The following is a 24,610-nucleotide window of genomic DNA, read 5'->3' as shown; positions in this document are numbered from 1 at the left end:
CAAGACTTTGGTCAACCTCAAAATGGAAGAATAAAAACAGGATCTGAAGATGAACATGATCCACGCAAACAACATCATAATACAAGGAAAAGGGTAGAGGATAGTGGGCACGGACAGCCAATATCACTTCAAGGAACATCTGGAGAGCGAAAGGAGCAATGGAGAAAAATAACAATACATAGAAAAGGTAAGACAATCACACGCTCACAGAAACTCGTGGAATACGAAATAAATGATCCAAAAGAGCCCGGTGGTAAGAGACATATCAGTAAATGGGTTTTCGATGATAATGAAGAGCCCCGAAACAAAAAATTAAATGAACCTAAAAAAGAATTTCCGCAAAACAAAAATGATGAAGAGCCACAAGCACAAAATCCACACGGAAGACCTCTTCGTAAACACCCTCACGGAAGCAGAAAGCCCAGACGTCCAGGACAACAAGGACCCAATGGCGAAAATCCTGAAGAAGAATCTTTTCCCGAAGGACCAAATGGAAAACAAAACCCTAATTATCCAGGTAGGAGACATCCAAGAGGACAAAGACCAGGAAATGAAGGTCCTGCAGGACCTAATGGTGAAGAACCTGAGCCACAAGGACAAAATCCTGACGGAAGGCATAATCGTAAACACCCTCACGGAAGCAGGAAACCGAATCGTCCAGGACAACAAGGACCCAATGGCGAAAATCCTGAAGATGAAGAATCTTATCCTGAAGGACCAAATGGAAAACAAAATCCTAATTATCCAGGTAGGAGACATCTAATTGGACAAAGACCAGGAAATGAAGGTCCTACAGGACCTAATGGTGAAGAACCTGAGCCACAAGGACAAAATCCTCACGGAAGGCCTAATCGTAAACACCCTCATGGAAGCAGGAAACCGAATCGTCCAGGACAACAAGGACCCTATGCTGAAAATCCTGAAGATGAAGAATCTTATCCTGAAGGACCAAATGGAAAACAAAATCCTAATTATCCAGGCAGAAGACATCCAAGTGGACAAAAACCAGGAAATGAAGGTCCTACAGGACCTAATGGTGACGAACCTGAGCCACAAGGACAAAATCCTCACGGAAGGCAGAATCGTAAACACCCTCATGGAAGCAGGAAATCGAATCGTCCAGGACAACAAGGACCCAATGGCGAAAATCCTGAAGATGAAGAATCTTATCCTGAAGGACCAAATGGAAAACAAAATCCTAATTATCCAGATAGGAGACATCCAAGAGGACAAAGACCAAGAAATGAAGGTGCTGCAGGACCTAATGGTGAAGAACCTGAGCCACAAGGACAAAATCCTCACGGAAGGCCTAATCGTAAACACCCTCATGGAAGCAGGAAACCGAATCGTCCAGGACAACAAGGACCCAATGGCGAAAATCCTGAAGAAGAAGAATCTTATCCTGAAGGACCAAATGGAAAACAAAATCCTAATTATCCAGGTAGGAGACATCCAAGAGGACAAAGACCAAGAAATGAAGGTGCTGGAGGACCTAATGGTGAAGAATCTGAGCCACTAGGACAAAATCCTCACGGAAGGCCTAATCGTAAACACCCTCATGGAAGCAGGAAACCGAATCGTCCAGGACAACAAGGACCCAATGGCGAAAATCCTGAAGAAGAAGAATCTTATCCTGAAGGACCAAATGGAAAACAAAATCCTAATTATCCAGGTAGGAGACATCCAAGAGGACAAAGACCAGGAAATGAAGGTCCTGCAGGACCTAATGGTGAAGAACCTGAGCCACAAGGACAAAATCCTCACGGAAGGCCTAATCGTAAACACCCTCATGGAAGCAGGAAACCGAATCGTCCAGGACAACAAGGACCCAATGGCGAATATCCTGAAGAAGAAGAATCTTATCCTGAACGACCAAATGGAAAACAAAATCCTAATTATCCAGGTAAGAGACATCCAAGAGGACAAAGACCAGGAAATGAAGGTCCTGCAGGACCTAATGGTGAAGAACCTGAGCCACAAGGACAAAATTCTCACGGAAGGCCGAATCGCAAACACCCTCATGGAAGCAGGAAACCGAATCGTCCAGGACAACAAGGAACCAATGGCGAAAATCCTGAAGATGAAGAATCTTATCCTGAAGGACCAAATGGAGAACAAAATCCTAATTATCCAGGTAGGAGACATCCAAGAGGACAGAGACCAGGAAATGAAGGTGCTGCAGGACCTAATGGTGACGAACCTGAGCCACAAGGACAAAATCCTCACGGAAGGCCTAATCGTAAACACCCTCATGGAAGCAGGAAACCGAACCGTCGAGGACAACAAGAACCCAATGGCGAAAATCCTGAAAATGAAGAATCTTATCCTGAAGGACCAAATGGAAAACAAAATCCTAATTATCCAGGTAGGAGACATCCAAGAGGACAAAGACCAAAAAATGAGGGTCCTGCAGGACCTAATGGTGAAGAACCTGAGCCACAAGGACAAAATCCTCACGGAACGCCTAATCGTAAACACCCTCATGGAAGCAGGAAACCGAATCGTCCACGACAACAAGGACCCAATGGCAAAAATCCTGAAGATGAAGAATCTTATCCTGAAGGACCAAATGGAAAACAAAATCCTAATTATCCAGGTAGGAGACATCCAAGAGGACAAAGACCAGGAAATGAAGGTCCAGCAGGACCTAATGGTGAAGAACCTGAGCCACAAGGACAAAATCCTCACGGAAGGCCGAATCGTAAACACCCTCATGGAAGCAGGAAACCGAATCGTCCAGGACAACAAGGACCCAATGGCGAAAATCCTGAAGATGAAGAATCTTATTCTGAAGGACGAAATGGAGAACAAAATCCTAATTATCCAGGAAGGAGACATCCAAGAGGACAGAGACCAGGAAATGAAAGTCCTGCAGGACCTAATGGTGACGAACCTGAGCCACAAAGGCGAAATCCTGACGGAAAGCCTAATCGTAAACACCCTCATGGAAGCAGGAAACCGAATCGTCCAGGACAACAAGGACCCAATGGCGAAAATCCTGAAGAAGAAGAATCTTATCCTGAAGGACCAAATGGAAAACAAAATCCTAATTATCCAGGTAGGAGACATCCAAGAGGGCAAAGACCAGGAAATGAAGGTCCTGCAGGACCTAATGGTGAAGAACCTGAGCCACAAGGACAAAATCCTGACGGAAGGCCTAATCGTAAACACCCTCATGGAAGCAGGAAACCGAACCGTCCAGGAAAACAAGAACCCAATGGCGAAAATCCTGAAAATGAAGAATCTTATCTTGAAGGACCAAATGGAAAACAAAATCCTAATTATCCAGGTAGGAGACATCCAAGAGGACGAAGACCAGGAAATGAAGGTGCTGCAGGACCTAATGGTGAAGAACCTGAGCCACAAGGACAAAATTCACACGGAAGACCTCATCGTAAACACCCTCATGGAAGTAGGAAAGCGAATCGTCCAGGACAACAAGGACCCAATGGCGAATACCCTGAAGATGAAGAATCTGATCCAGAAGGAGCAAATGGATTACAAAACCCTAGTTATCCAGGTAGGAGACATCCGAGAGGACAAAGACCAGGAAATGAAGGTGCTGCAGGACCTAATGGTGAAGAACCTGAGCCACAAGGACAAAATTCACACGGAAGACCTCATCGTAAACATCCTCATGGAAGTAGGAAACCGAATCGTCCAGGACAACAAGGACCCAATGGCGAAAACCCTGAAGATGAAGAATCTAATCCAGAAAGAGCAAATGGAATACAAAACCCTAGCTATCCAGGTAGGAGACATCCGAGAGGACAAAGACCAGGAAATGAAGGTGCTGCAGGACCTAATGGTGACGAACCTGAGCCACAAGGACAAAATTCACACGGAAGACCTCATCGTAAACACCCTCATGGAAGTAGGAAACCGAATCGTCCAGGACAACAAGGACCCAATGGCGAAAACCCTGAAGATGAAGAATCTAATCCAGAAGGAGCAAATGGAATACAAAATCCTAGCTATCCAGGTAGGAGACATCCGAGAGGACAAAGACCAGGAAATGAAGGTGCTGCAGGACCTAATGGTGAAGAAACTGAGCCACAAGGAGACGGAAATTACGGCAGACGTTTTCGTAAACATCGACATTTACGCAGAATATCTCGACGTCCAGGAGAACCAGAATCAAATGGAGTCATTCCTGAAGGCGAAGAGTATTATCCTCCTGACGATTATAATGATCGTGACAATGGAGATGAAGAGGTTGGAGAGGAAATACAGTATGTAACGCAAGCACCGCAAGAAATAACTAAAATTAAATATGTATACCGAAGAAGAGGTACTAGGCGTGTCAATGATAGAGATGGAGATGCTAGTGGAGGAAGAAATCTCATAGATAATACTGTAGGCAGCTTCAATGGAGATGGAATTCAAGGAGAAGGTGGACAGGGATCAGGAATAGGTGGGCGAATTGAAGGAGTAGGCGGTGAAGGTGATGGAGAAAATACAGGAGGAAATGGCGGAGGTGGACAAGGAGGTGGTGAAGGCAGGCAAGGAGATGGAAATGGCGGACAAGAAGGTGGTGAGGGTGGACAAGCAGGTGGAGAAGGCGGAGGAAGTGGTGAAATCGGTGGTGAAGGCCAACAAAGAATTGGCGGTGACGGACAAGGAGGTGGTGAAGGTGATCAAGGAGGTGATGAAGGGGGAAATGGAGGTGGTGAAGGCGGACAAGGAGGTCAAGGAGAGCAAGGAAGTGTAGTAGGTGGTCAAGGAGGTGGTGAAGGCGGCCAAGAAAGTAGTGAAGGACAAAGAGGTGTTGAAGGCGGACAAGGAATTGAAGGGGGAGAAGGTGGACAAGAAGAGGTGGTGTAAGTGGAGATAATCTGGATATTATTGTAACTGAGGTGCAATGTTTTACTAAAATAATATCAGTTCAATGACTTTAAATTGTACATGGAAGGCATTACGTAATACTTATATGGTGTTTCAGTCAATGAGAAATAAAGTTTCCTATTTATAACGCAAAAAATTACGAGCTATGTTGTGATTATTGTCATAGGACATTGCATTTTTCTTTAGAAAATTAAAGTTCAATTCAATTAGGCACTTCAAAGAGTAAAGTCAATTACGTTGGAGTATCTTGTTTATATATAAACTTAGGCCTTGTATTAGAGTGGATTAAAATGACGGCATGCGCTGTTGCTGAGCATTTCACATGCAGTTATCTCGAACTTGGCGCATTTGATACTTTCAAATGTGGATTTATTTAAATCATATAATGCGAATCTTGCTACTATAAATGTTAGTAGTTATCCTACTGTATATTAATCTAGTATATTTCTCGAATAAACAGGAGAACGTAGAGAAAAAATCTAGTTTAAGACGATAGGCCTACTTATCGAATATTAATTTATTGTAAAGTATCTCTAAACTTATTGTGAATTTCGTCAATTTACCCAATAATTCTCTAGAAATAATAATATACTATATTGATTTATTGTACTGTATACTGTAACCATTTGATTATAGAATATATGAATTTTTGTAATAGTATAGCTAGATCAATTAAGTACAAATACTATAGAGATACTTTTCGAGGAATTAAAATATGATGGCCGTATGAAATGTATAATATCTTCTGTACAAATGCCACAAATATTATGACAAATAAATCAACTTCAATATAATTATACTGATCATCTTTCATTTAAAAACAATGCATTTTAAGAACTTCAGTACGTTTTTCGACGAAAGCATTACATTGAAGGAATAAGATGACAGTCATTATCTGCAAACGTCAAGTTCTATTTAAGGTAAGATAGTTCACACTCTGTTTCGAAAGAATCTGGCAGAGTTCCGTCAGAACTTTATCAATTATATTATAGATTTATTAATCTGTCATACAAAATAATATCTGTAATATTGACAATTATTATTTGAGGAGTCAGGCCATAAAGGGAAAACATTAAAATGAGGAAGGTTCGAACTGGTGCTGTGGATTGAATTCGGCGTAGCTCAGTTGCCAGAGCGCTTGGTACGTAGAACCAAGTACCAGGGTTCGATCCCCGGCGCCGGAGCGAATTTTTCTCCTCAAATATTAATTTATCAATTATGCTAGGAACACAAACGAAGAGGAAGAAGTGTAATATTTCTCTCTCTTGCACTTAGTGCATTCGTTTTGTTTTGACAGCCCAAATAACTGTATTTAACAGGTCGTGATTGGAATTGACGGTCTTCGCAATTTTGCCGGCACAGTTATGATTTTAAAGAATTAATCCTATTTCCAACACCGCATCGTTAATGTTTAATGTAGTTTCATATCTTGAAACTGGTGTCGGTAGTGTAAAAGATGTTGAGAATAAATTGAAATTATAGATTTTATAAATTTCACTCAAGGAGAAAGAAAATGCAAAGGAAAAATGCATAGTACAAAAATATAAATAAATAAATTTTAATTTACTGAACGTTGTCAAACATTATATTAGTAATAAATGGTTACAATTTCTGATGCAGAAATACAAGAATAAATAAAGAAATCAAATTACGTTACAAGTAAGAACGGAGCACGAAGAATTTCACATTTGAAAGCATTTTTTTTTATTTCTTTACATTATTTAAAATCTGGCGAAAAGGACTCAAAATACTTTCCATTTATATTTTTTTATGAAGTAAATTGTATTCCATATGTTGAGGATAATACATGAGGCCTACTGTATATCCACGATTTCTTTCACAAAGACAAGTTCGACTGATTCTGTAGCAAACGTAACTCCGCCCATATCTTCAGACTCCCCATATTTTTGCACTTGGGACACTGTACTACATTCTGACAGATACTTCTCAATTTTTCGGCGCAAGCTTTTATATGTAACTAGTAACATAGTTGCTCAACATCTTAAAAAGGACCCATCATAAAAATTATTTTCTCTAAATTTTTTTACTCCATATATATTGAAAGATTTCTTTCGCTCCACAATATCACAGACCTCTGGAAGCAACTCGTACTTTAATACCTTCATTGAAATATGTTCTAAATACTATATGAACAGAAGTGTTTAATTATATGTTGTTTGTTTTAATATACCGTATTGGCCCGAGTGTAAGCCGCACCCGAGTATAAGCCGCACCCTTAATTTTAGGGGGAAAGGAGAAAAAAAAAGAAAAATTGAGTGCAGAATGAGAAAAAAAGGAAAATTGAGTGCAGTGAAATTTACCTGTCACATTATACAGTTACAAAACTATTTACACTATTTAAACACTTTTTCTTCAATTACGGTATTACGTGGGTAAATCACCAAAAATACCGGTACAACTAATCACCGTCTTCTCCAATGTCACTGCTGACTTCACTACTACCGGTACCGGTATTTGTTTCATCACTGTCACTTTGTTCATCACTCTCCGCCCAAAGTGCGTCGTCCTCACTGCCATCCAGAGCATTAGACACGCAGCATTTCTTGAAGCCTTTGATGATTGAATCTGGTGATATCGTGTGCCATGAAGAGAGAATCCACTCACACATAAGGCTGACAGATGGCTTCTTGATCTTCCCAGATGGAGTGAATGCATGACCCCCTTCTAGAAGCCAATCCGAATACTGTTTTCGGAGATGGTCTTTAAAAGGCTTGTTCACGACGACATCAAGCACCTGCAATTTTGATGTCATACCTCCAGGTATGACGACTAGGTCTTTCTTCAATGCAGTAATTTTCTTCTTTACTTCGGGTGTGAGGTGACCTTTAAAGGCATCCAATACTAACATAGCCCTCTTGCAGAGCAGCGCACCTGGTCTGCGATTCCAAACCGTAGCTAGCCAGTCCACCATTAGTTCGGTTGTCATCCATCCTTTCTCTTGGCAACGAATCACTAATCCCTTAGGTAAATTCTCCTTGGGCATAGTTTTACGCTTCAGAATAACGTACGGAGGCAGTTTTCCTCCATCTGCCGTAACCGCCAGCATCACAGTGATTCTTTGTTTTTCATTTCCAGTTGTTCTCAATGATATGCTTTTCGCCCCTTTATTGTCAACTGTCATATTGCTCGGCATGTCCCAAAATACAGGCGTCTCGTCGGCATTGCCGATCTGGTGTAATGGGTAAGAGTGGCGCTGACGCAATTCAATGACGTGCCTCTGGAAGTTGATGAGTTTTTCAGTAAAATCCTCTGGCAGTCTCTGTGCTAATGAAGTGCTTCGTCGGAGAACAAGGCCACTTCTACGCATAAACCTGCGGCACCAACCTATACTCCCATGGAATTCTGTCAGTGGAATGTTTAGGGTCTTCGCTATTTCCAACGATTTTACCTGGATTACTTGTCGAGAGATAGGCATCCCTTCTTTCCTTTTGTCTTGTACAAAGGAAAGGACCCTACGTTCTAGTTCAGGGTATTTCCCAGCCTTGGGTCCTCTGAAAGATTTTCTGGTTGTATTGGCATTTTGCAGTTTATCCTCCGAGGCGATCCAGCGCCGCACATTAGACTCATCCACACTACACTTTTTGCCGGCTTCTCTATTAGACGTACTCCTAGCATGACGAATAACTGCAAGTTTGAAACTAGCGTCATAACTGTGCCGAATTCCCAAGCTTGTTGAAGCTTTTCTTTCTACGTTTCCGCTCATGGCTGAACCCGTAGCTACGTACAAACTGTTTTAATCTGTCCTATCATACACAAGAGTACGATCACTGTAATATGAAGATTGGTACATTGTTGCGTCATATACCATACGACTGCTGACAATTTCAAACACGAGCGCGTGGCATTGTTGCTCCATTTCAAAATGATAAAATTACCGGTAGCAACATGCGCCACATTTCAAGTTTAAATTTATCGGCCGCGCAAATAAGCCGCACCCCAACTTTTCGAGTTTGAAATTTGAATAAAAAGTGCGGCTTATATTCGGACCAATACGGTATATGTGAAATAGTTTTAATTAATACGTAATTTTATTTATTTTTTGCTAGTTTCCATAGTAGCTAAGTTGTTCAAATGTATCATATGTGACGAAACTAGAGATGAACAAAACTAACTGCCGCTCTCGCTCGTTGTGTTCGTTGCACTTGTCTTTCGAGTCTCGTCTCGTAACTCTCGTGCGCTTCGAGTCTCGCTCATCATTCTCGAAATAGCATTTGGTCGGCGTGGAAAGATTTCGTAACTTTGAATAACATACATCATTGAAATAAATAACATTAGTGATGTTTAATTGATACAAAAAGACGAAACGAAACAGCACCACAGTTATCAAAATGTTCTGGTTCTTATCAGATATTACCTATGGTGTCATAAATAGAAAATAATTCTCAAATACATTTTCATTTCTAAGAACATAAAACATAACGTTAAATAAAGAGTTAATATTTTCTTACTTGAGATTGTACACTTGATCTCAAACATAAGAAAAAAAATCTTAGGGTGCTATGCATAGATATTTCGCTAGCCCGTGCTACGAGCGTGCTAAACTAGCCCCGGCTATCAACTGATTACTTGTACAGGATTCAAATCATATCATATCGCTAACACTAGTTTATGAATACGAAAAATGTTAGTTCGCTGATCATCCACCGGAAGACCGCGCTAAGAATGTCTATGAATATGGCTCATAGTATTTTAATAAGGTAATTTCATTTCAACAAGCCTCTACACGTAAGTTACTTCCATAATTTTCTTTTCAACTATAGAAATTACAAAAAGCATTAATTTACAACGTTCCAATATCTCACGTGTTCACAGTATACCTGGCTATTCTGAAACTCGAGAAGTGACAACATGAAATTGTTAAAACTAACATTGTAAGCTGACACCAGACTATAACATCACTGCATTCAAACTGCTAACGACTGAAACCACACTACGTAAGCACCACATACGCTGGGATTAACTGTGTTAATGTGTTTTATTAAAATGTACATAAGTGATTGATATTATGACATTTATTTGTCAATTTTATCGAGCATCACCTGCCAGTATGTCAAAGCTCATGGTTATATTCAGTTTTAGTACTTCTGATCAGATTTAATTATCTTAAAATGGTATTCATAATGAAATTAAGTGATTGACATTAATGATATTCATTTTGAATTCATCAAGCATTACCTGCTATTGCCAAAGCTAAAGGTTTTAAATATCTCTTTTAATTATTTTATTTAGTATGTGTGCTTAATCCATTATGAAGGGATAGTGTGTAATTAATAACGGTGTGAACATTATAATCATAAGGTCATATGAAAAGTATATAACGGTTATGTCTCTGTTACTTATGTTTTACCATTAAGGCATTATCAAGTATGTATTCTGACTATGTTTTAACATCTAAAGATGGCACATATACGTGCCGAAAACATTCATGATCAATAAATTGTAATATATCAATACAATATTAATAGATAAGCATTAGACGGACCCATTTAATCCTCACCTATTGCCTTTTAATAAGGGCCTAATAAGTAAAGACTGGGGAACGGATTACTATATACTGAAAGGTAGAGATAATGTTTCAAATAGGCTACATGATTGTTTATAAATAGGGCCTATATAACAGTTGTCAAAATAGATAAAAGTTCAGTCTGGTATAAACAAATGTGGCGATTCAAGCTGCTTGACGTTCGAGAGTTGACCACTCCCGATGTCTTGAAAGTTCGCTTAAGTAGTCAACGACGTAGGCAACACTGCCGTGCTGGTTTTCAGCTTTCCGGGCGCTATTACTCCTGCTTTCTCAATCGTTGTTCAACTCTAGACGAAACCTATTACTTGTATGTACAATGATCTAACAAACTGAATTTGAATATGTACAGTACATTAGCAATTACGACAGTTTAAAGACATTGATTCCAAACACACGGTGTAAAACTTGAAACTTTTACATTAGATACACAGTATACAACTTTCTGTGTAAATGTCTACTCTCAAAAAGATATTTTCACCTAAAATTCGGTGTTTACTAACGAACTGTCGATTCGTACAATGACCTAACAGGCTTATTAGAGAAACACTGCATAAGACATTCATGACAAGTACGGACTAACAGAAGGACTCAAGCAGATAAGGGCGGATGTGTTATCCCCATTGCGGGTGTTATCTGCGACCTTTGAGAGATTGCACCTAGTCTAAACACGGACTTTGCGTCCAGAAGAATTGATTACGCCACAGTTCGAGATCAGAGCACTAGCGGCATTAGGCAGATTTCACTTTATTTATTGTAATGATGATTATTTACATAACCTTTTAATTTACAGCCGAATTTCAGGCAAGGAACCAATTCAGATCGAAATCTGCATAGGTGACATTTTAATAGAAGGTTTAAGCGTTCCTAATTATCTTGGCTACAATCTCTCATTTGTGGATGAAGAAGGTTTGGCAATTAAAATCTTTACATTTGTTACGGTTATGAGTGTAAGTTGAACAGGTTTCTAAGCTTCCTCAAGTGCTGCGGCATGCTAGACGTAAGATCTATAAAAATTCTTGCGTATGGAAGTGAAGTTGGACGATCAGGAAGACAGACAAGAGAAGATTAACAACAGCGAAAATGATACTCATGGGGAGAACTGCTGCATCCTATTATTTACTTATCATTAAAGAAACGGAGACATCCTGAATGAATTGCAAATGACTTCATTGTTCAGCACATACAATATAGACTTAAATGGAAAGGAAATAATACGGAATAGAAAGTGAGTACTGTCCCGGATTATGCGGTGAGGGCTGTCCAGGATTAGCGAGTGAGGATTATTCAGGATTAGGGAGTGAGGATTGTCCAGAAGTAGAGAGTCAGAACTGTCCAGGTTTAGGACTGGAGGAGGGTCCTGTATTAGGACGTGAGAATTTTCCAGAATTAAGGCTCCAGGAAGTTCCTGTATTAGGACTTGAGAATTTTCCAGAATTAAGACTCCAGGGGGGTCCTGTATTAGGACGTGACAATTTTCCAGAATTAAGACTTCAGCAGAGTCCTATATTAGGACGTGAGATTTTTCCAGAATTAAGACTCCAGGAGGGTCCTGTATTAGGACGTGAGAATTTTCCAGAATGAAGACTCCAGGAGGGTCCTGTATTAGGACGTGAGAATTTTCCAGAATTAAGACTTCAGGAGAGTCCTGTATTAGGACGTGGGAATTTTCCAGAATTAAAACTCCACGAGGGTCCTGTATTAGGACGTGAGAATTTTCCAGAATTAAGACTCCGGGAGGGTCCTGTATTAGAACGTGAGAATTTTCCAGAATTAAGACTTCAGGAGGGTCCTGTATTAGGACGTGAGAATTTTTCAAGATTGAAACTTCAGGAGAGTCCTGTGTTAGGATGTGAGAATTTTCAGGATTAAGACTTCAGGAGAGTCTGTATTAGGACGTGAGAAATTTCCAGGATTAAGACTTCAGAAAACTCAACTACATAAATACTCGTATAAGTTGTACTCACCTATAAACAAATTCGGCTGTATAGGTTATTCTTGCAGGATTTCGCGTGGTAATCCAGGCTTCAACATCACTGCATGTTTTCTGACACGAATCTGTTATGAACTGGAGTCTCCTCAAGGAGTTTCCGGAACTTCAGAAATGCTGGAATAGAACGAATGGTCATCTTTATTAGTAAGCTGAATACTAATGGCTAGAGTGAGTAAAAATATGAAATTTCATATTCTAAACTATGAAGAAGAGGTAAGTGGGAACCATAAATATTTACGTTTTGGGCAATAGCAAATCTACAACAATCGAAAAAAAATTGAGGTCCCGGATAAAACAACAACCCAAGTCGTCTATTTTTTTTTAACGAAATTGAGATTTCTTCAGATGTTAGCTCTGATAAGGCAGAGTGACTTTTCACCGACAAGAAATAGTCCAAGTCCAGAAAATTTGAAGTTCAATTATTGTGATATCTGTGTTTTTTTATTTTTTTCCCCCCTTTTTTAAATTTTTACTCTGTTATTTAATTAAATGTATTAACATTATGTACTGTGCCTCCTAAGCACGAGTATGTAACTTACTCTTTCTGGGGGTGCTAGAGTGTTTTATATAAAAAAACAATATGTATCTTTGTTCTGGCAATAAAATATTATTATATTATTATTATTATTATTATTATTATTATTATTATTATTATTATTATTATTATTATGTCTTTACACATGTTTGTGACGTCTTCATCCTTTGTTCACATATAACAATATCCTGAGTGCTGACTTGGGATCGTCTGTTGCTGCAAAGTCACGGGTTGACAAGTCTGGAAAATGGAGGACGCTCGCCTGCTGAACGAAGTTTCGAATGAATATGATGGCAAATTCGTCTGAAAAAAGTGCTGAGCTTGCAGAATGGAGATAAAATAAAGTAAGATAATAAAAAACTGTGGCGAGGAGCAAAACTACATCCAACAACGTCCACCAAGAAACAAGCAGAGCAAAATGTTGAGTAAAGGGCAGCATGCAGCTTTGAATAGGTCTATATATAGGCCCATTTCTACAATAATTTGAATTATACTTTTTTCCGTCAAAATATTTTGTCTGTGGAGAATGTGTGGTTGAAAAGAACACAGCTCTTGACATCTTGAAAAGAAGAAAAATTCATCAACGAAAGACAAACGACTGGATTACTAGAGTATTTTTATGATGTTATGGAATTTCCTTTGGGCGAATCCAGAAATGCATATAGAGTGTTAGTTGGGAGACCGGAGGGAAAAAGACCTTTAGGGAGGCCGAGACATAGATGGGAGGATAATATTAAAATGGATTTGAGGGAGGTGGGGTATGATGATAGAGACTGGATTAATCTTGCACAGGATAGGGACCGCTAGCGGGCTTATGTGAGGGCGGCAATGAACCTTCGGGTTCCTTAAAAGCCATTTGTAAGTAAGTATGGAATTTCCTTATAGTCGATGTTTAGATGTAGGCTACTTTGCTATTTTCGTCTGAAATATAGGCCTATTTTGTGCAGATATTTTTGTTTGTTTATGTGAAGTTTTATTAATTCAACATAGCCTATTTATAATCAGTGAGGGAAGTGGGGAAAAAACCAGAGGCGGTATGCTACCCTAAGGTTTTCGCCTGGCATACCTCGATTTAAAAAAGACATACCCTCTCCCTTATAACATAGACATATGTGTGTGTGTGTGTGTGTGTATATATATATATATATATATATATATATATATATAATGTATACAATATATTGCTTCGTGCATTCGGTAACGCGAATCTTTGGAGCTTAAGCAACACATTAAATTTCTTAATAAAATAATTTCGGTTATTTACTAGGTTATTATCCATTGAGTCTTATCATTTAAAATAATGTTAAAGCTTCAAAGTGGCTTACTTAATTATTAATAAAAAGAGCAACAACAAAAATTACACAGTCACTAAATTGGTAACAATGGCCACTACAAGCTACACCAGGAGTGCTCAACCTTATGAATACTGCGGGCCAATATTTAAAAAAATGTTCTTTTGTAGAGCCGCAGACATCCTCCAATAACTGCTGGGTAACTTTCGGTGTAGGATCCCGGACTCATTTCACCGGCATTATCACCTTCATCTCATTCAGACGCTAAATAACCTTAGATGTTGATAAAGCGTCGTAAAATAACCTACTAAAAAATAAATCCTCCAATAATAAATACAATTTACATAAATGTCTTACTAATTAGTGATTACTGTAATTTATAGTAATTAATAATATAAGTCTGTTCAAATATATATTTTTTAAATTTAAGTTTGAAGCTTTACTATTGGGCCGCAGCATAGTGGTGGGCCGCATGAGGCCCGCGGGCCACGGGTTGTGCACCGCTGAGTTACACACTACAGCCTTCTGCACTTTAAATACTACCCTTGTAAGCATTCCAGGGTTGACTTATCAAATAAATGTGACTAAATACACGTTGAATTCAGTTCCAGAAGGCTGTGGTTTAGATTTACGAAGCAAACAGATAGTACTCTTTGCTGTGAAGAAATGTATAAACAAATTTTTACGACTCACATTTTTTCAGTGACAGTATGTCACATTTCACTAAAGGTATGTTTTCTGGTCACAGAAACCAGTGGCGGTATTCCATACCGGCGCATACCGTCTCACTTCCCTCACTGTTTATAATGAATGAACGTTTAATTCAGTAAAGCAAAGTAGAACTAGGACAATTCAAGCTTAAAAAAAAGCCTTAATTGTTCTGTATCCAAGAAGCACACAAACATTAAAACTTGATGCTATAATATGCAATTTGACTATGCAAAACTATGATCTAAAACTTTTAATAAAATGCAACCCAGAAATGAGTATTTACTTTCAGAGTATCAAAATTAAATTCGACAAAAAAATCAATATCCCATATTTTATCATATCGAATTTCATATTTTCCATATTTTGACATTATTGTTTCATACTTCCAGAATTTTTTTTTTTTCATATTTTTACTTGCTCTACTAATGACATTTACTTGAAATTAAATACATTACTCCAGAGTAAGATGGATGAATAGTAAAGAAGTAATTATTTTACATAGGATATTACAAAATTACAAACAAATATTTCAGTAAAAGCTTCAGAAAGCAGTACTAAGTCCTCATTAGCCTACGAAATCCGGATGTCTTAATTGTATGCAACAACAAGGGACGATTAAGCGGCATGTTTGGTACGAAAACGTTCAGTCATGCAGGAGCTTTAACCTCCTCCACAGTTCCTCAGCACGTGGAGACACAATTCCGGGCTGTCAACATAGACATAGACCAGTGTTGCAGGTATCGTAGAAGCCCGGACTTCGCTCTCCTCTCAATGACTTACGTACGTCTTTGCTTGTCCCATTCGTCCGGCCAGGAGGCTCGTCCGTCCGAAGTGCGCTCGTTGGACTTCACCCGCCCTCGCGTATTGCATCTGTTACATCATCCACTTCTGTGTTGTCGTCGGCTTCCAGACCTTTCCTCTCTGACACGATCTCCTTGCCACAACGGTAATCTCAAGTAATTGGAAGAAGTGACGGAATAGCATTTGAATGACGGACAGAGTAAGTTGTAATAAACAAATCAGCTGTACTCTGATGACACTCTGAAAACATTCCTCCAAAATTTGTTTTATTTAATAGTCAAGTATGCTTTTCTTTTGGGATATAACTAAGTCTTTTTCTTCATTAGGTATGGGGAGGGGGGTAACTTAGAATTTGACCGCCACATAAAAATGCAACCCACTCTAGCCGCTACTGCTTGTAGTCCCCTTGTTCTCCTTCTATTCCCCTCGTTACCCTTTATTCTCCTTGTTCTCCTTGTACTTCCCTTATTCTCCTTGTACTTCCCTTGTTCTTCTCCTATTCCCCTTGTTCTCCTTGTACTTCCCTTATTTTTCTTGTACTTCCCTTGTTCTCCTTCTATTCCCCTTGTTATCCTTTATTCCCCTTTTACTTCCCTTGTTCTCCTTGTATTTCCCTTGTTCTCCTTTTATTCCCCTTGTTATCCTTTATTCCCCTTGTACTTCCCTTGTTCTCCTTCTATTCCCCTTGTTATCTTTTATTCCCCTTGTACTTCCCTTCTTCTCCTTGTATTTTCCTTGTTCTCCTTGTACTTCCCTTATTCTTCTTGTACTTCCCTTGTTCTCCTCCTATTCCCCTTGTTATCCTTTATTCCCCTTGTTCTCCTTGTACTTCCCTTGTTCTCCTTCTATTCCCCTTGTTATCCTTTATTCCCCTTGTACTGCCCTTCTTCTCCTTGTATTTTCCTTGTTCTCCTTATACTTCCCTTATGCTCCTTTTACTTCCATTGTTCTCCTATTCCCCTTGTTATTCTTTATTCCCCTTGTACTTCCCTTATTCTCCTTGTATTTCCCTTGTTCTCCTTGTACTTCCCTTATTCTCCTTGTACTTCCCTTATTCTCCTTGTACTTCCCTTGTTCTCCTTCTATTCCCCTTGTTATCCTTTATTCCCCTTGTACTTCCCTTATTCTCCTTGTATTTCCCTTGTTCTCCTTGTACTTCTCTTATTCTCCTTGTACTTCCCTTGTTCTCCTTCTATTCCCCTTGTTATCCTTTACTCCCCTTGTACTTCCCTTGTTCTCCTTGTATTTCCCTTGTTCTCCTTTTATTCCCCTTGTTATCCTTTATTCCCTTTGTTCCCCTTGTACTTCCCTTGTTCTCCTTGTATTTCCCTTGTTCTCCTTGTATTTCCCTTGTTCTCCTTTTATTCCCCTTGTTATCCTTTATTCCCTTTGTTCCCCTTGTACTTCCCTTGTTCTCCTTGTATTTCCCTTGTTCTCCTTTTATTCTCCTTGTTATCCTTGTAGTCCCCTTGTTGTCTCGTTCGTTCTCTTCTTCTCTTTGTTGACCTCTCGTTGTCCTTGTCTTTCCCTTATTGTACTTCCCTTCCTTTTTATTCCTCTTCTGTTTGTATTCCTCTTGTCCTTGTATTCTCCTTGCATTTATTTTATATTCTTCTTATTCTCTTTGACGTTTTCGTGTCCACTTTCCTGTATTCTCCTCTCTGTCCTTGCATTCCCTTCATTGTTCTATTTCCACTGTTCTCCTTTTCCCATTTGTCTTCTTGTATTCCCCTTGTTCTCTTTGTATTCCCCTCGTTCTCCCAGTATTCCCATCGTTCCCCTTTTATTCCCTCTTCCCTCGTTCTCCCAGCATTTACATTATTCTCCTTGTATTCCCCTCGTTTTCCTTGTAATGTCCTCTTTTTCTTCAATTCCCCTTGTCCACCTTGTATTCCTAGTTTTGTCCTTGTATTCCCATTCTTCACATGGAACATACTTAAATTGTTTACCCTAAGCTACGTGACTTCCGGGACACTCTGTAGTGTAAACATTGTACCGTGTGTAAAAACTGCTTCAATATAAAGAGCTCAAGACGAATACAAGTAAATAGATAGTACTGATGTTCCTAATCGTAGTAATTGAACTCCGATCGTACAACCTCCAGACGTTTGCTGTTTATTTCTAGAAATAAAACTGGGGTCACATACAAAATGGCTGCGGCATTTTTTCTGTCTTTCGTGAAGATACAAAGCCCACAATTAACGGTCTGTGAAGCCGATATCACTCTCATTTCTGTCCCTGGACTCTGATCATGATCGCCATGTACACTCCCCACCATGTTACAAATAAACTGAAACTAAATTAAATTAATAACATTTTGGAAGAAAAGATAATTTTTATACGCAATGGACGGATTATTAGATAGTCACATATTACCAAAAAAATAGTAATAAAATATTAAAATAACACAAGAAAGATCAAAGTGGCGATGCCCCTTGGAAAAAACATCATTACTTATAAAACCATTACATAATAATAATCATCATCATTAACAGGGTTACAATGTATCCAAAGTGTTTAAATTCTTATCTTCTTCCTCCATTCTTCTCTTGCCTCCCAATCCCGTTCTTCCAAGCCTCTCTCCTTCATCCACTTCTTATATCGTCCATCCAGGTTTTCCTTGGTCTTCCCCTCTTTCCTCTTCCTGGCGGAATCCATTCCAAAATCTGTCTGGGCAATCTTGTTTCTGGCATTCTACGTACGTGGCCATACCATTCTAATTGCTTGTAGCTAACGAAATCTAACAATGTACTATTAACTCTCATCTCTTGTCTAATAATTGTGTTTCGAATTTTTTCCAATTTAGAATGTCTAGTGGAACGTCTAAAACAATTCATTTCAGTGGAGAGGAGTTTCAATCTCAGATTCGTGTTTAAATGCCACATTTCCGCCCCATATGTTATAGTAGGTCTACTCCTTATTATAGATTTGGAGTTTTGTTTCAATTGTTATTGTCTTAGCCCACAACCAATAATAATAATAATAATAATAATAATAATAATAATAATAATAATAATAATAATAATAATTATTATTATTATTATTATTATTATTATTATAGCTCGGATTTTCATATGTTGTAAAATCTCTGGAAATAAGGCACTGCGTATGCCCTAAAAATACCAAAATATGACGTAAAAACTGGAAATAATTATGTAAAACAAATTAAATATGTCCAAAATTACTTAGAAACACGTTTTGTTCATCATTATACAAATTTGTTTTTTTTTAATATTAATCAGCTGATTAAACAACTCCTTGTATGGCCGGCCCTACCTCATTATCTCCTGGCTTAGTTGTCTCATAAGTGAAGCCTCGTTAGTCGTTTGTATCACTAGTGAGGTTCAAACCTTTCTTCGGACAGTTGACTAAATAACAACTTCTTCTATTGGCCATAGCGGAATGTTCACCCTATAAAAATAGAAAGAAGAAAAGAGAAATGAAAAATGTTTAAACATCTGTACTCTGCGTGACTAATTCTTTTACATCTGTGTTGACAGTATCTCTAACTTTTTTCTTATGAATTGCAGGGCTTTTTGAAAAAAGAACCATAGTCCAAAAATGCAAATTTGAGATATTAAGCATATGATGAGCGTATTGTAGCGGCCATCTACTGAATTAGTTGTTAGGGGGGAAAAACACCATGGGTCTATGTTTTAGGAGTGGACATTTTCAGTGGTTTTCATAAAACAACCATAGTCCAAAGACTTTTTTGTGAAAACAGTCATTGTCCAGCAGCCAGGACGATGGTAGCATTTACAAATATCCCTTTCATATCATCTTGAAACATTATCCATACAATTTTAAACTGTAGTAGATTGGTAGTACGCGGCAAAAACCATCTCAAAGATAATAATAATAATAATAATAATAATAATAATAATAATAATAATAATAATAATAATAATAATAATAATAATAATAATAATAATAGTAAACTGCCCCCCCATTGAGGGTAGCCCTTACGGACTCAATATATCCTCAAAAAAATTATTATACATATGTAAATATAGATATTAAATTTTAAAGAAGGAAAACGAAGAAAAGAGTGTGAAAAATTACAATTGCTATTAATGTGGCAGGATATTTTAACACAATTATCACAATGTCATTCCTCAGAGATGTTGGCAGAGCAAACTGCCGTTGAAATTCTTCGAAAAAAGCTGGTATAGTACCTCGAGCACCTATGAGCAAGCCGAATACCTCAACGTGAATTAAGGCATATTTCAGCTTGAAATAGTTGACTGTAGGCTCATAGATCGACTTCTTCTCAAGGTGGACCTCGGCTGACTGATGACATTCTACTTCAAAACGTATCGTGGGGTCCACAATGATGCCCTGTTTAGTGTCAGCATTGTACGCTAAAATATCTACTCTTCTCGTTCACCCATCTTCAGCTAGACAGGAGATTTCTTCTTCTACTATCCAGCCCTTATTTCTTAATGCGGCAGCAATTTTGGATCTTACAAGATGATGTCTAGAGTTCCTCAAGAGCAATCCCTGTTCACAGAATCCCAAGACGTGTGCTAAAGTTTCAATCTCCGGGCAGCCATGTCTGCACCGGGTACCGTCGAGAGATCTGCCGGGAACGGAACGAACAGCTGCTAAATTTGCTGTCATTTTCAGGCTAGATATCCATTCACTAGTCGAAAGTCCTTTCTGTTTGCAATCCAACTGTTGGCGGCTGTTACTTATTATACTTTGGCACATGAATAGTTGTTTTGGCTATGGAGTCATCTTTAGGTGCAAAAATAACTCCATGGAAGACACGTAAGCAAAGGGAGGAGAACAAACAGGATATAATAAAGAAAAAGAAGCTTAAAAGAGAGGCACACTTCAGTCACAACCGAGTATTTGTTCTTAAAACCACCATAGCTATCTCAACGTAATTATAATTCTTGACATTGCAGTTTGAATTGAATTACATTAGCTCATAAATTAAGTCATTACTTTTTCGTATAGACTTTATCTCAAATTAAATAAATATGTAGGCTACTAATTATTAAAATTTAACTAAAGAATATTGCTGGAGAATCTTTAGTGCATTATAAATATTCATAATTTAAATATTATGTATGTCTCTATTGTATTGTTAAGGCTGGCTGAGTGGAAAAGAAAGCCTTATCGCCTTAACTGTGCCAGCGAAAATAAAACATTATATTCTATTGTCCACAGTTACCTGCATTTACACATGTATTTCTATGAGGCAATTTAAGTTATTATAAATGTACTTCAGTTGTCTAAGTTTTTACAATACTTTAAGAAATGACATGATGAATTTCACACTTGAAGTGTCAACAGCACCCATGCCAGATAGTTTTTTGTTTCTCCTAAAAATGTATGTTTTTTAATTGTTTTTTAAGCCCCTTCAATTACTACTACCTGGCAACAGCAGAGTTGGAACCTCTTAAGGGTCTCATGCTCATGTTTGGAAAGGGTGAAGGGAGTGAAGGCGACACCGACCAGCAACAATATGGCATATTCCTAACACTCTTTTGTCCTTCATGTTTTGGCAACTTACTGCTGGCGAATCCAGTTACATTCAAGCTTCATTTAATCATAAAATAATTCTAAGGAAAGGAAATCCGAAATAAATAACATAAACCAGCTTGGCGCGTTGGGAGTTCTTGCCAACTGAGCTACGCCGAGATCTAGGCTGGGAGGTCTTGGATTTGATCCCCGATGCTGGAACGAATTTTTGTCCAATTATCATATGCATACGAGTTAACAATATACATAAATCTTGTTAAAATGGCTAGCCTATGTAAGTCATATATACGTGTACACAGATATTCAACATATATTGTAAAATGTGGACAGTACTACCTGTTGTAAAAATGACCGCAATGTCATTTAATAAAAATGCACTCCTGCATAAGCATGGCCATAACACAGAAACCAAAAAGCATAAGCATGGAGTTGGCAATAACACGTAAACCAAAAAGGAGAGAAGTTCGAGCCAGCGCTGGTGATCGATTCCGGCATAGCTCAGTTGGAAAGAGCACTCAGCGCGCCATGCTGGGAGGTCTTGGGTTCGATCCCCGGTGCCTGAACGAATTGTTCTCCAATTATCATATGTTATCTCTGCATGCCTATCGGTGCAATTAATATGAATGAATAACATGTACAATAGTTTAGAGGAAGCGACTGTACATGGAGAGACGGACTATCAAGTTTCACAAATATAAACTTATCGGTACAAAAGTCAAATACACACATACACATGGCAATTTTTATAAGTTTGTTTTATGTTCCAAAAAGAACGTTACTTTACATTACAAAATAAATTGAGCACTCGATATATTCAGAAGTTACGTAGTGCTCTTTAATTAACATGATTATAAGAAAAAACTGACAAACAAAACCAGGCAAAATTAGTCGCTTCCCCCTTCGCGTGCTGCTTTTTCCATTCCTTTTGCTACAGACAAATGACGTCATAGTTGTTCACCGTTGTCTATCAAACATCCACCAGACAACAAAGCATTTCGTGATAAGATAATCGCGTGTCTGAACTTTTTCCCCTCATTATCTCTGAATGTGAAGTTGCTGGAAATGAAAATGCAATCACTGATATCCTGGTAAGTAGCGCTATATCTGAATACTCAGATTCAGAAAACAATGTTCTCGAGCGCAAAGGTTATTCGGCGTTCAAATAGGTTAAACATGAGACTTTTGTCTGCTGTTTCTACCTGGCTCTGATTAATTCCTTACTCTCCGTTTTCTCATTCGGCTTCTGCAATTCCACTTTCAACCTACACATTCACTATACATAGATATACAGGGACATCATGTTATTTTTACTTCAATTTTTATTGTACCTGAGTTTTTGAATGTACCTGAGTTTTTGAACCCCCTCTACTAGTAAATTTCCAACCGACCTCCACACAGAACCTCCAGTCAAAGTCACCTTACGGTCATGGTAAACAGTACTGAGTTAGTGGGTATAGTACGTTCCAGAAATATGTTCGCGGTTTCCAGTGACGAAAGAGCTTTCAATATTGAATCATATTTTCGAACAGGTACTGTCGTCCGTTTGCCTACGTCGCATCCCGGTTTCCCCCACCCGCTCCTGCTCGCCCCTCTGTAAAGGCTAGTGGCTGGGCTGTCTTAGCTCTTTTCTGAAAATATTAATTTCTGTCAGGAATTGGACGTCTACGTAATATTATACAACTGTTTAAAATAACTTTATAAAAGGGCCTCGTTAATTGTCACGTGATTTCCCTTCTTTCTACGACCCTGCGACAAAACCACTTGAACGGACAGTAGATAGCATGGCTGAGTAATTTTATCTTTTAGGATCGGGCAGAAGTGAAGATTGAATATACAGAATTTAAGGTACTCTTTTACAGAGTAGGTACAGAATTATTTCAACATGAGTTACTAGTACGAAGGACGAAACTGGTAATTGGAATGAGGTACAAATAGTCTATAGTTCGATAATATGCAAAAAAATAACTGAAGTCTGTATCGAAATGAACGGCCACCATTTTCAAAAATGTGTTTAAACATCCATATTATGATTATTTTTCAATTTAACTTCATTCCCTATATCGTACGCTAATGTGCAGTAGACAGTATAATGTACACTACGTAATGAATACGTCCGAATGGATAGCTCAGTTTGTGAGTAAAAATACTTATTGTATTTTGGTTAAACAAAAACCTAAATTATCAAACTCAAAATTGCGATATTTCCTAGTTTACGTAAATGAACTACTTTTATTCCCTCCTATACGTAGTAAATTGACTTGTTTGTACTTTACGCCAGTATCATCGAACTCCAGTCATGGAAGGGGGTAACAAACGGTGTTTCCGGTTCTCAACCATTAATCCAAAGGTATAGCCAGGTTAATATTAGAAATGTTAGTAAAAATAAAATGAGGTCCCTGTAGAACTCGCAATCACAAATCAAACGAGTGGTCGCACAGGTCTGCAGCTGCTCTCGATGCCGAGATATTACTTAAAGAGGCAGCGCGGCACGGCTAATTGTGTATGCTATTTCGGTGTCCTCTTGTCCGTAGCGATAAATGACGTCATTGGGAGTGGTCACGCAAGTTACAGTGGTTCATGGCCTAATTAATGATAGCATTAGCATTCGGTGGTCCTTTGGTTCATGACCTAACTACTAATAAAATTAGCAGTCGGCTGTGGCCCGCAGTGTTTTTATACTAAGCAGTTGAAATTCTGCCATTTATTTGTTGCATCAGGGATCCCGGAACTGGTGTCCATACTCGATGCGATACTCGTCAAAATTCATACCGTAGACGAGTTCATTACAAATTGATCTCTGCAGATGCGTACATGACGACAAGCATTTCATGACCATTAATTAATTAATGCGACGCCCGGCAGTCTAGAGTTCCCGCAAGTCACTCTCGAGATCTTGGACATTTTCATCATTTTTATCCGGATCTAATCTCCAGACGTCTACGAGATATCAACACCTGTTTATTTTTAACTGTTTAAGTGAATAACAGAATGTACTCTATGACACATTTTTCACGAGTCGTCAGTTATCTCTACTATTGCTACACCGTGCTCTAGACAGGAAAGGTAACAGATATGTAAGGCTACATTTATTGCCGGGGCAACGATAAACGACACCAGCAATGGTTCAATACATGATAATACAGTCCCGTCGGTCTTATTTCCAGCAGCCAACCAATCACGTTGCAGGTCGGCTACATTTAAACGTGTGCGTCTTGCGATTCACTGCTGATGACATTATGCATTTCCTAAGGCTCGATAAATACTTAATATAATCGCCCTCCATTTTGGCTCTTTCGTTGGCGTTCGGAGAAAGCATACGAGACGTTATTTGCCGCTCAATTATTTGCTCGATTTCAGTGCGTTTGATTTATTAATTATCATATGATCTACGACACGATAAT

The 24,610-nt window shown here is 38.6% G+C and overlaps 1 long non-coding RNA gene across 9 annotated transcripts in view; it reads right to left on the bottom strand.

The window, feature by feature from the left end:
• LOC138692681 (uncharacterized) overlaps window positions 1-24,610 on the bottom strand; it is a 214,634-nt gene that overhangs the window by 49,967 nt on the left and 140,057 nt on the right. For 7 of the 9 annotated variants that reach the window (XR_011330106.1, XR_011330102.1, XR_011330101.1 and 4 more), the window contains exon 2: window positions 12,355-12,494. This is a non-coding gene — a long non-coding RNA (uncharacterized lncRNA). Of the gene's footprint in view, window positions 1-12,354; window positions 12,495-13,058; window positions 13,163-18,995; window positions 19,131-24,610 lie in introns of those variants that run through there. The other 2 variants (XR_011330104.1, XR_011330107.1) reach the window with 2 other exon arrangements.

This window comes from Periplaneta americana, chromosome 17, assembly GCF_040183065.1.
Source record: "Periplaneta americana isolate PAMFEO1 chromosome 17, P.americana_PAMFEO1_priV1, whole genome shotgun sequence".
NCBI classification, from domain to species: domain Eukaryota; kingdom Metazoa; phylum Arthropoda; class Insecta; order Blattodea; family Blattidae; genus Periplaneta; species Periplaneta americana.
The sequence above is the reverse complement of the archived record's forward strand: the minus strand, read 5'-3'. Positions and strand labels throughout refer to the sequence as shown.